Below are 11,859 nucleotides of genomic sequence, written 5' to 3'. Positions count from 1 at the left end.
ACAGGCCAACAGATCCTGGATCAGTTAAACGCCCTTGAGCCTGATCCAGAGCGTCCATGGTATTTCAAGGGGTATAATTCAAAACATGCGTGGACTCACAAGCCATGCTTGTGGGATCTGCCTTACTTCAAAGACCTCCTTCTTCCACACAATATCGACATGATGCACACTGAAAAGAATATCGAAGAGGCTATTTTTGGTACATTGTTCGACATAGATGGGAAGACAAAGGATAATATTAAGGCTAGAGTTGATCAAGAGACACTATGTCATAGACCGTTACAAAACATGCGAGAAGGCAAAGGAAAGCAGAAGTGGTCGAAGCCAAAGGCCTGGTTCAATCTTGGAAGGCCAGCTATGAGGGAAATTATCTTGTGGGTTAAAATGCACTTGATGTTCCCCGATGGGTATGCAGCGAATCTAAAGAGGGGAGAGAGTCTTGAAAAATTAAAAGTCTTTGGTCTCAAGAGTCATGATTGGCACATATGGCTAGAGCGGGTAATGCCGGTGATGTTACGTGGCTTTATTCCTGAGGATGAATGGCTAGTACTGGCGGAGCTGAGCCATTTCTTCCGTGTTCTTTGTGCGAAAGAATTGTCGCCTGGCGTGGTAGAAGACATGGAGGAGTTTGCACCGGAGTTGTTGTGCAAGTTAGAGAAGATCTTTCCGCCGAGCTTCTTTAATCCAATGCAACATTTGATTTTACATCTACCGCGAGGCAAGATTGGGTGGGCCCGTGCAAGATCGTTGGTGCTATGCAACTGAGAGGATGCAGAAGACCCTTCGAGTTAAATGTAAAAATAAGCGTAGAATTGAAGCATCGATGGGTGAGGCATTCATTACTGAGGAGGTGGCAAACTTTGTGACAGCACACTACGAAGCCAAAAATCATCATTTGCATAATCCGAAGCCTCGGCACAATGATGGAGACCCTACAAAAGGTGGGTCCAACCTCAGCCTATTCAACGGGAAGCTCGCACCAGCCGGTGCTTCGAAACCAATAATGTTGGATATCGAAGAATGGCGGAACATTTCGTTGTATATCTTCAACAACCTAACAGAAGTGCGGCCGTACATCGAGTGAGTTCGCGGCACATTTTCCCGTAACTTCTAATTCATTTGAACTGCTCTTATTCCCGGATACTTCAAACAGCCGTTACGTCGTCAAATTCTCGGATGGAGCGGTGATCGAAAATGATTCCGTCGAAGAGTATGAGCTTCTGTCAAAGACAGGAGGTGGCTATCCCGGTTTCATCTCTTGGTTCAAACAAACGGTAATTATCAATAATAGACCATTTCATTCCTGGTCTAACTTGTGGCTAATGCAACAACCGTTTCGTATTAAACTTGTAGGCTAATTCAGAGTCTATGGACGCCGAATTGAGACAAGTCGCTAATGGTTTTGACTATAAGGTCCGTTCATTTGAGAAATACAACATCAACGGGTATCTCTTTCGTACCTTTGGCAAAGAGCTATCTATGCCCGACCAGAAATCTACAAATTGTGGTGTGTCTGCTATCGGCGAAGGTGTTATCGAGTATTATGGAAGATTTGAAGCAATTTATGAACTTCAATTCTATGGTGAAAACCCACCGAACGTCGTAGTCTTCAAATGTTATTGGTTCCAGCCGAAAAAGACTAGAAGGACTCATGAACATATAGGACTAGTCGAAATCAATCCAAACACCCATTTAGATGTTCCCAATGTCTATATTACGGCTCAACAGGCAACCCAAGTTTTCTATCTACCGTGGGCATGCCAAACGGATAAGAATCTGGAAGGCTGGTATGTTGTTTATGAAGTGCCGCCACATGTCAGACCACCTCTCCCAAATGAACAGGATTATGAACCTCACATTAACCTAGACACATATGATGGAGAATTCTTCCAAGAAGCACGTCTTTCCAAGAAACGTTTCAAGAACCGCCATGCTTCATCCAAGAACATGGAAGTAGGCAGCGACAATGAATCCGACTCCAGCCCTGAGCCGGAACCAGAAGACCTGGAACTCGTAGAGGTTACTGATGCGGATGACCTGTCAATGCTTCAACGATTAAAGGAAGGCCTTTCACAACTTCACGCCATTGAACCCGATGACCACGTCATTCATGAAGACATGCGTGATAGTGATGATGATGATGCATTTATTGATGATGATTATTAGTTTGTAAGATTCACAACTTAAATTATATATATTTTAATCTTTATTATTCATGTACATATTATTATTCATGTCAGTCATTCAATTTTTTTATGTTGTACTAATTTCTTTTAATCTTTATCATGGCAGGTGTTGAAAGATGGTGGTCGCGGGTCCAGAGCGTTCGACGGGTTCTTCCCAGGCGCCCCGCACGAGGGGTGGTACTTCCCTTCCACCCCTATCTCTTCGTAGAGCCTTGGAAGACAGTCTTTCGACACCAGCCGGGGGTTCTTCTTCGTCGGCGGCATTGCCCACTGGGAGAGGTGCTGGTCGGGTAGGGAGGAAGGGGAAGGGTACAGGGAGAGGTGGTGGCCGCGGAAGATCCAGGAGGACTGTTGAGCCGTCCTCGCCACCACCACCAGCTCATTCACCCGAGCATAGGACTAGTATGGTCGACTCGTTTGCGGAGGAGGCTACAGGGACTCCGGTCCAGGAGCCTGGTGTTCACGGGCATTCGTCACATGAGACTCCGGTCCAGGAGCAGCCTCGGGTCGAGGTGCATTCAGCCCAGGAGCAGCCGGAGGAGATTACGGTTCTGGAGGCGTCACCCGACGTGGAGAGGGCCGGATGGGAGCCTTGGCCGGATCGTACCGAGTTGCCGGATTGGACCGAGGGTTTGGGTGGCTCAGGGGGCGGGGATGGCGGGGATGTGCTAACGGATAGTGAGGGCGATGTGCAGGTGGACGGGGCCACCGTGTACAAGCGTCGTAGTACACGTCTCCCGGTCGCCCCGGCTACCCGCGAGCAGAGGCCGGTGATTAAACCTGAAGGAGATAGGTAAGTACATTTACCCTTTTTTTAGCTTTTGCCTTCAAGTTTGTTCAAATATATAATGCGCTGACCTTATCATACTACAGGGGATGGGTACACCCTCTTGGAGTCCGCAGGCCAAACTTCGTCCTTGGTGTGCTTTGCCGGACAAAATTCCCGGGGTTTGTCATGTTGCCTGGTGAGGGTCAGGTTCCTACACTAGGATTTACCTGGGAGCACTACTAGGCTGCGCAGGCCCCGCGGGAGGAGATTATAGATGGTGTCTTGTGCCACACGAGGGCCGAGATGGTGATCAGGAGATTTTGGGAAAATTATCCTTTTACAGAATCTAAAATTAACAATATACCTAATTATTGTACTAATCGGTGTTTTCACGTTTGATTGCAGACCTTCTATAGGTGTGAGGATGGATATGACGAGGAGGCGGCCAGGGTTCTAGAGGTCGAGTGTAGGCGGTTACTACAGAACTTGCGCCACGAGGCTAGGCCGCAGGCTATTCGAGATTAGTACGCCACGCGTGGTATTAAGAAGGAGAAGAAGGATTGCCGTGGAATGTTTCTGAAGAAGGAGCAATACATGAAGGTAATTACCTATTCTTAAGTCCTTCTACGTAGTTTTCTTGATTTCATTCATAGGCGTAGCGCTGAAATTCTTTCTAATAACTTACAGGTGCCCCCGAGATGGTGTGCGGATAAGATGGATTGTTGGGAGGCGTTGGTTGATGAGTGGTGCACAGGCAGCTGGCGAGCCATCCACGAGAATGCGAAGGATCGGCGTAGCCAAATGGTTGGTGTGCGACACCATCTAGGCAGCGCCAACTTACTTCAGTTTGGATGAAACTGGGTATGTGATTTTCTTCATGATTCATGCAATTCATTCTAGATGCTAATATTTTGTTCCTCTCTTTTAGGCGCATCACAATAAGACTGAGATGCCACACTTGTACGACCTTTATGGCATGGCCCGTACTGCCTCGTACAAGAAGGCGAAGGCATTCTCTGAGTCTGACCTGGATGATCCCAGTAACTTCACCAACATATCATCCCACCAGAAGCTCGTGGCATACAGGGACGCGGGGAAGGCTACGAAAGGGGATGACTTTAACCCTAGCCAGGAACCTTTGGATCCAGAGCTGGTGATGATATCTGGTGGCGGGAGGCCCCATGGCTCGATAAACATTGGAGATGGGATAATACGTTGTCCACTCACTCTTTCGGAGATCAAGGCGCGCCAGTCGAGAAGATGTCCTGAGATAACGCCTCGTCCACGGCCAGTCGAACTTGCCATCGAGGTTAGTTGTACGGACTAAGAACACTTTCATCCATTTCATTATGTGTCTCACCATAGATCATTACTGTGGTAACGAGGAATGGTTTTTCAGGCTGCTCTTCAGAAAGAGAGAGCGGCAAACCAGGCTGCTCTTGAGAAAGAGAGATTGGCAAGCCATGCTGCTCTTCAGGCTGCTCTTGATGAGAGGGACCAGACCACGGCACGATTGCTTGAGGAGGAGAGGGCCCAGAATGAGGCGGGTCAACGGGCCCTGTACGAGCTTTTTGTGGTATGTTTTTTGTCACATTAGCCAAATCATGTGTGTAATGTCTGTTTCAATACTAACTAATACGACCCGTTCTTCAGGGTCTGTGCGAGAAGAGCGGTCAAGTCCCTCCGCCGATGCTCGTCTTCTCTTCGATTGGCACGGTGAGAATTATTATAAACTAGTATTAATAATTGAGTGTCATCATGCTAACTGAGACATTGCAAAATATCTTTTCTGCAGAATAACTCCCGAGCGGCATCGCACGACCCTTCTCCAGGGCAACCGTCTCCAAACGAAGCCGGCGTGAGCAACCGTGGTGCTTCTCCTCCTTGATGACCACTACGGTAAGTATCTCCTCCAAACATAGCTTGTTTTCCTCTAAAATGAGATAATTAGCCCATTTAGCTCGAAGAAGACATAATTAGGTAATTTAGCTCCAACAAGAGGAGAAGAAATAGGAAAAATCAAAAGAAAGAAGAAGAAGAAGGAGGAGGAGGAGGAGGAGGAGGAGGAGAAGGCCAAGGACCTTCTAGTCCTTCTCCTCCTCCTCCTTCTCCTCTTCCTCCTTGATTTCTTCTTCTTCTCCTCCTCCTCCTCTTTCTTCTCCTCTTTCATATTATCCTTGCAATGGCTTTAATTTCCCCAACAATGACATAATTAGTCCATTTAGCTCCAAAATACCATAATAAGCTCAAAATGGCATAAGAACCTTGGTTAGCTCATGAATATTATATACTTAGCTTGTTTTCCTCTAAAATGGGATAATTAGCCCATTTAGCTCAAAAAAGACATAATTAGGTAATTTAGCTCCAACAAGAGGAGAAGAGGAGAATAAATAGGAAAATGAAAAGAAAGAAGAAGAAGAAGAAGAAGAAGAAGAAGAGAAGAAGGAGAAGGAGGAGGAGGAGGAGGAGGAGGAGAAGGCCAAGGACCTTCTATCCTTCTCCTCCTCCTCCTCCTTCTTGATTTCTTCTTCTCCTCCTCCTCCTCCTCCTCTTTCTTCTCCGCTTTCATATTATCCTAGCTTTAATTAACCCAACAATGACATAATTAGCCCATTTAGCTCCAAAATACCGTAATAAGCTCAAAATGGCACAAGAACCTTGGTTAGCTCATGAATATTATATACTTAGCTTGTTTTCCTCTAAAATGACATAATTGGAATATTTAGCTCAAAAAAGACATAATTAGGTAATTTAGCTCAAACAAGAGGAGAAGAGGAGAAGAAATAGGCAAAATGAAAAGATAGAAGAAGAAGAAGAGATGAAGAAGAAGGAGGAGGAGGAGGAGGAGAAGGCCAAGGACCTTCTATCCTTCTCCTCCTCCTCCTTGTCCTCCTCCTCCTCCTTCTTCTTGATTTCTTCTTCTTATGCCATTTTCTTTCTTATCCTCTTTCATATTATCCTTGCTTTAATTAACCCAACAATGACATAATTAGCCCATTTAGCTCCAAAATACCATAATAAGCTCAAAATGGCATAAGAATCTTGGTTAGCTCATGAATATTATATAGTTAGCTTGTTTTCCTCTAAAATGACATAATTGGAATATTTAGCTCAAAAAGAAGGAGAAGGAAGAAGAAGAAGAAGAAGAGAAGAAGAAGAGAAGGAGAAGGAGAAGAAGAAGGAGGAGGAGGAGGAGAAGAAGAGAAGAAGAAGGAGAAGGAGGAGAAGAAGAACCCTCCTTCTTCTCCTTCTTCTCCTCCTCCTTCTTCTCCTCATCCTTCTCCTTCTTCTTCTCTTCTTTTTTCTTCTTCTCCTCCTCCTTCTCCTTCTCCTTCCCCTTCCCATCCTCCTCCTCCTCCTTCTTGTTTTTCTTCTCCTTGTTCTCTTCTTGCTTATTCTCTTTCTTCTTCAATTTAGCTTATTTGTAATATATATGTTGTTGTTCTTCTTCTTCTCACTTTCTTATTGCCATTTTGCAGATTGGATGTACTACATGCATGGAATCTGGCGTTGGAGTGCTTTAGTTTCCGTTTTTATTTGAGTTGATGAACAATGTGTTGGTTCTTTGTATGTGTTGATGAACAATGTGTTGATGAGTAATATATGTGCAACTATATGTATGTATATATGGATGAAACTTTGTATGTGTTGGTTCTTTTGACATATGGGATGTACGTTGATGAACAAATGGCATTGATGAGCTTTATATGTATATCATATATGTGTTGTGATCTATTTATGATATATGTGCTATGAATTATATGTATATGTGCTGTGAAATAGAAAAAATAAATAAAAATGTGACAATATAGGCTCTTTGCCGTCTGCCAGCTGATGGCAAAGGCCTTTGCCGTAAGCCAGCCGACGGCAAAGGCGCCACGTGGCGCCCAGCTGTGCAAACTGGGCAGTAGCAGCTGGCCATATAGTCTCTTTGCCTTCCGCTTCCTGGGGGGCAGACGGCAAAGAAGAGGGCACAGAGGAGGAGGCAGACGTCAAAGAGTGGAGAGGGGGGGGGGAGGACCCGGCAGACGGCAAAGATTGACGGGGAGGCAGACGGCAAAGATGGAGGGGAGGAGAGGGGAGGAGAAGGCAGACGGCAAAGATTGACGGGGAGGCGGACGGCAAAGATTCACGGGGAGAGGCAAACGGCAAAGGCTCCGTTGACCCCTAACGGAGGCAACGCCTGTCGGCTGTCGTCTCAAAAGCTTTTCCGACTGCTCCTAATGAAAGCTGACGGCAAAGAACTTTGCCGTCCGCTTTGGGGGGCAGACGGCAAAGAAGGTCCTATGCCGTCGTAGGCTGACGCAGAAATTTTGCCGGCCGTGACAATCTTTGCCGTCTGTGGTATTGTCTTTGCCGTCAGGGATACTGTCTTTGCCGTCTGTGGCGGCAGACGGCAAAGAAGGTGATTCCTGTAGTGAGTGCTGCATCTCAAAGTTGACCTCCCCATTCGTCTCTGGAACTTAACTCCTAGAAAAAGGCACACAAAATTGTAAGCATATACAGATTTTTCTCAGCTCTATCCAACGTCAATAAAGACTTAAGGGGAGCTTACATGACCCACATTTGACCGAACCACACATAATAGAGCATCTTCATCCAACGGAGGGCATCGAATAAATTACCTCTAGAAAATTGGTGGAGGCGGATGCCATGACCGTGAAGTGGACTCCTAGGGTGAGGTCGTTGGCATTATGTCGTCCAACCCTGATATGCCACAAAACAAATATTTAGCAACAACAGTAAGGAAAGGGAGCACTGTTTTGCGAGAGCACTGCTTACAACATGCATGTCTGTACATAGCCTATGTGTTCACAGCCTATTGGCAAGTAATATTTTTGCATCATCTTGCAGATTTGTCAATAGAGATAGTAAACTGTAGTACACTGGACAACATAAAGCAATGCATTGGGTATTTTTCATCACCGATAGTCCACACAACTATACTATACACTATAGTAACCTAAATAGAAGTTGATCCCATGAACCATTTCATTAAAACTAACTAAACGACCAATTATTAAAAAAATGGGTTATCCTGTGCCAAATTCAATCGAGTCGACCACTCTCTACTTTTAGTCCTAACTGAAACACCTGTTAACAAATTAATTAAACCACCATGATTCAAAAAAACAAAACAATCCAAATCACCATTGCAAAGCGAAAGGATAGTAGTATTGACACAGTTCCTTGCCAAACTCAAATTCATGTGTGTGGGAGAGGACATTCTGCCCACTAACATGCCCATACAATGGCACTCCACCTAGCACATCCGCCAATCCATCCCACCCAACTTCCATGAGAGAACTTCAGTGCAGAAAATTACCTTGCCGGTTAGCCACTTAGAACATGGCCGAATTTTCTACACGGAGCGTGATCTTCTCCTCGGCAGCCTCAAGTGTGGAGGGGTACAACAGGGCACATCAGAACACCATTGTTGTCACCTATAGGCACCGATGCAAAATAGGATAGCGTCGTGTGTCGCAGTAACTGCGAGCGTGACCTTTTGAGAGGAGGAACATGAGATGGGGGCAGATCGACGAACTGGACACAGTCCGCCTCACCCCGGTTCCCTCGATCGGCCGCGTCGCCACACACCACCAAAAGTATCTGCGGTCATGTGCATGTCAAAGAGAAGACACCAAGGAGAGTGATGGTTCATGGTGGCGGTGGAGCCGATGGGATGTGACAGAGGCTGGATGCGATGGAGAGCAGTGGCGGATGGGAAAGGGAACAACGACGGGAGCAGGGCAGCGGCGCGATCCAGGGCACGCGATGTGTGGGGATGGTTGGCTTGGTGAGGTTAGGGATAGATGAGAACAAACGTGATGAAAAGGATTGTGGGCATGTACAGTTTTTTTTACCGAATTAAGATTAGATGCGTTAATCTCCAGCGTAATTACTCGGTCCCTCCAGATGAACGGTTTATAATTTCTAATTAACGTGGTAATTTCTAGGGAGTCTCTAATTAGTATAAGTATAGATTAATTAGTCTTTGTATTTACACATTAGTACTAGAATTCTTTTAGACATAGCACTTTTCTTCCGTAAAACAGCTTGGCCCTGATTTTTCAAATAGCCATAACTTTTTACTCGTTTATCCAAATTAGATGAAACCATCGCCTAGAGTTTTGTGTTGATCCCACCTATCCGGTGAACCTATCATATCAACTTTTTGAAATTTTCAAATTTCGAAATTTGTTCATATTCATATTCAAACTTCTTTTGATCATATCTTTTTATCCGTAGCTCCGTTTTAGATGAATACAATTGCGTCGGATTCGTATCAAAGTAATCTTCACGTTTGTATCATTAGTTTTAACTTTTCAACTTATAATTTTGATCAAATCAGATTTATCTACTAGTGCCCAAAAGTGTTCACATCGTTCTAAGCCGATTAAATGTTATATTGAAGTATTTCCATCTTTTGATCCGCTATTTCAAATCTAGTAATTCTTTTTTCTACACGCTCATATTGATCTACTATATCCAATAGCATCATTAGTTTCGACCTTTGAACCTTACAAATTTGAGCGATTCAAATTTGTATTCGAACATTCATTTGATCTTATATTGCAAATCGTACCACCTTTTCAATTGATTCATTTCACCCCTAAACACTCATGTCATATATTTTTGTACATAACCATCGTACTTCAGTTCAACTTCTCTTGACCTTTTTAATGCAAATTTAATTCATACTTCAATTCGCTATAACTTGCATTGTAGTGCTCCATTTCAAGAAATTCTTTCTACAAATAAATTCTTATGTCTTATACTATTTGTCAAACAACATTCATGTCGTTCTCCCAATATTTTTGATCATCTCCCATAGTGTATGCAAGTCGAGCTTATATAGCAATGGTTCCTCGTCCATTAACTCTTTTGATCTCATTCATGCACCTTCACTTTACAACACACTTAGGACCTTTTTATTAAACCTTAGTACGTTGTTATTTTGCACCAAGACATGCTTTGTAGTTATGTTCTCTTGGTTCTTCCTCTTTCGCATGAATTTTTATTGAATGCTAATTGTTTACGATAGATTGCTCGGAGTGTGGCGAGTAGAATTATCAGGATTATGAGAGCAACTATCTTCATCAAGTAATACCAGGCAAGTCACTTTGATCATACTATCACCTATGTTTTATGCATCGTAGTTCTACCATCCTATGCCCAATTGCATGCGGAGTAGATACTTGGAAATTTTAGTATAGATTGTAGTATCATGTGGTAGGCACACAACAACCCCGATACTTTGCCCCGGGACGACAAGTTTCATGTTGCTATGCTTAAGTAGACGGGATTTCGGTTGAGTGCATAACACGAGTGATGCGAGGTTGATTAAATAATCAAGACCGGTTAAGACAAGATGTTCAAGACCTCGGACGCAATGCAACTCTGGGTGAAGGACGGTTGATTGGCTCCCTGGAGAACCCAGTGGATGACCCGGGATGCTGGAGGGGCCATGACATCCTGCGGAAAGCTTCACCCAGGCTCAAAGAGACGGACAGATATTTTCAAGACCCAAGGCTTACCTGCACAGCCACAAGTCATTATGGGCTCTGGCTTGGTTGGACAACGCGGCGACTCTGGACAGGCGGTGCTAGCAGATGTAGAAGAACGGTAGGAATGGATGGGCACCCACAGGGATTCAAAGGGACCCGTCCAAACACCATGTTTTGATCATCCGGTCTTCAAACACCGTGAAGTGCGAGGACAAAGACGGAGGCGATCAAATCTTGTGGGGAACGTGTGCAAAACTCTGCAGAGTACTCAAACCTAATTGATTATCCGTGTCCACGATCATGGACAACTTGAGCCAAAGGAACTGAAGTTATCTGGATTTCTCAACACCATTAAATATATTTGATGAGGGTAATTATTGACAACTCGGGTACGAGAACTGGTTGGCGGAACCATCTCGTTAACAACCAATAAAGTAGTAACATTTTGCTTTTAGCCCTCTCTTGATGTAGGAGAAAACTTGCTTTTCGCTAAAAACTTATAGCCCCACCTGCCATATATGCATATAGTATAGATGATTACTTTTCACCCCTCTCTTATGTGACTTGCCAGCATATTCAATATGCTGACCTACACGGCTGCAACATCTCATGTTGCAGATATTTTTCTTCGACGAGTAAGAGTACGATTCAGGGTTACGGTCTACACTCAACTTGCCGTTGGTGTTTATTGGGACTCCACTCCCTTGAAAGCTTCCGCTGAGATAATTAAGGTATGTATTAGTTTTACGCTATTTACATGTGATTGCACTTTGATATATACACTGATGTACTGTGTGTGCCAGCATACTGATCCAAGGATGGCATAGAAACACAGAGGCTTGACTCGTCTTGAGTCGGGTCACTACACATCAACAACGAATACGACTTTGACGATGACAACAACAACAACAACAACAACAACAACGATGACGACGACGAAGACGACGACAACATCAACAACAACGACAATGACGAGAACAACGAGAACACCGACAACAACAACAACAACAACAACGACAACAACAACATTAACCATAACAACAACAACAACAATAACAACAACAACAACGAAGATGACGCGACGATGACGATAACGACGACAACAAAGACAATGAAGAGAACTACAACAATAATGACAACAACAACAACAACAGAAACAACAACGACAATAGTGACAACAGCGATAGCAACAACAACAACAACAACAACAACAACAATAGCAACAATAACAACAACGACGACGACGACAACGACGACAACGATGACCACAATGACAGTTATGAGAACAACAACAACAACGATAACAACAACAACAATGACAAGAGCGACAACAACGACAACAACGACACCAACAACAACAACAAGAACGACAACAACAGCAACAACAACATTCAAC

At 44.2% G+C, this 11,859-nt stretch overlaps 1 long non-coding RNA gene across 1 annotated transcript; it reads right to left on the bottom strand.

Annotated features, from left to right (window-relative positions):
• Positions 1-7,374: 7,374 nt before the first annotated feature.
• On the bottom strand, positions 7,375-8,382 carry LOC123409990. The gene is made up of 3 exons (XR_006612952.1): positions 8,282-8,382; positions 7,581-7,662; positions 7,375-7,425 (listed from the first exon to the last, which is right to left on the bottom strand). It is a non-coding gene; the product is annotated as an uncharacterized LOC123409990 (long non-coding RNA).
• Between the last annotated feature and the right edge of the window lie 3,477 nt (positions 8,383-11,859).

The sequence above is a fragment of the Hordeum vulgare genome, chromosome 7H (assembly GCF_904849725.1).
Source record: "Hordeum vulgare subsp. vulgare chromosome 7H, MorexV3_pseudomolecules_assembly, whole genome shotgun sequence".
In the NCBI taxonomy this organism is placed as follows: domain Eukaryota; kingdom Viridiplantae; phylum Streptophyta; class Magnoliopsida; order Poales; family Poaceae; genus Hordeum; species Hordeum vulgare.
The sequence above is the reverse complement of the archived record's forward strand: the minus strand, read 5'-3'. Positions and strand labels throughout refer to the sequence as shown.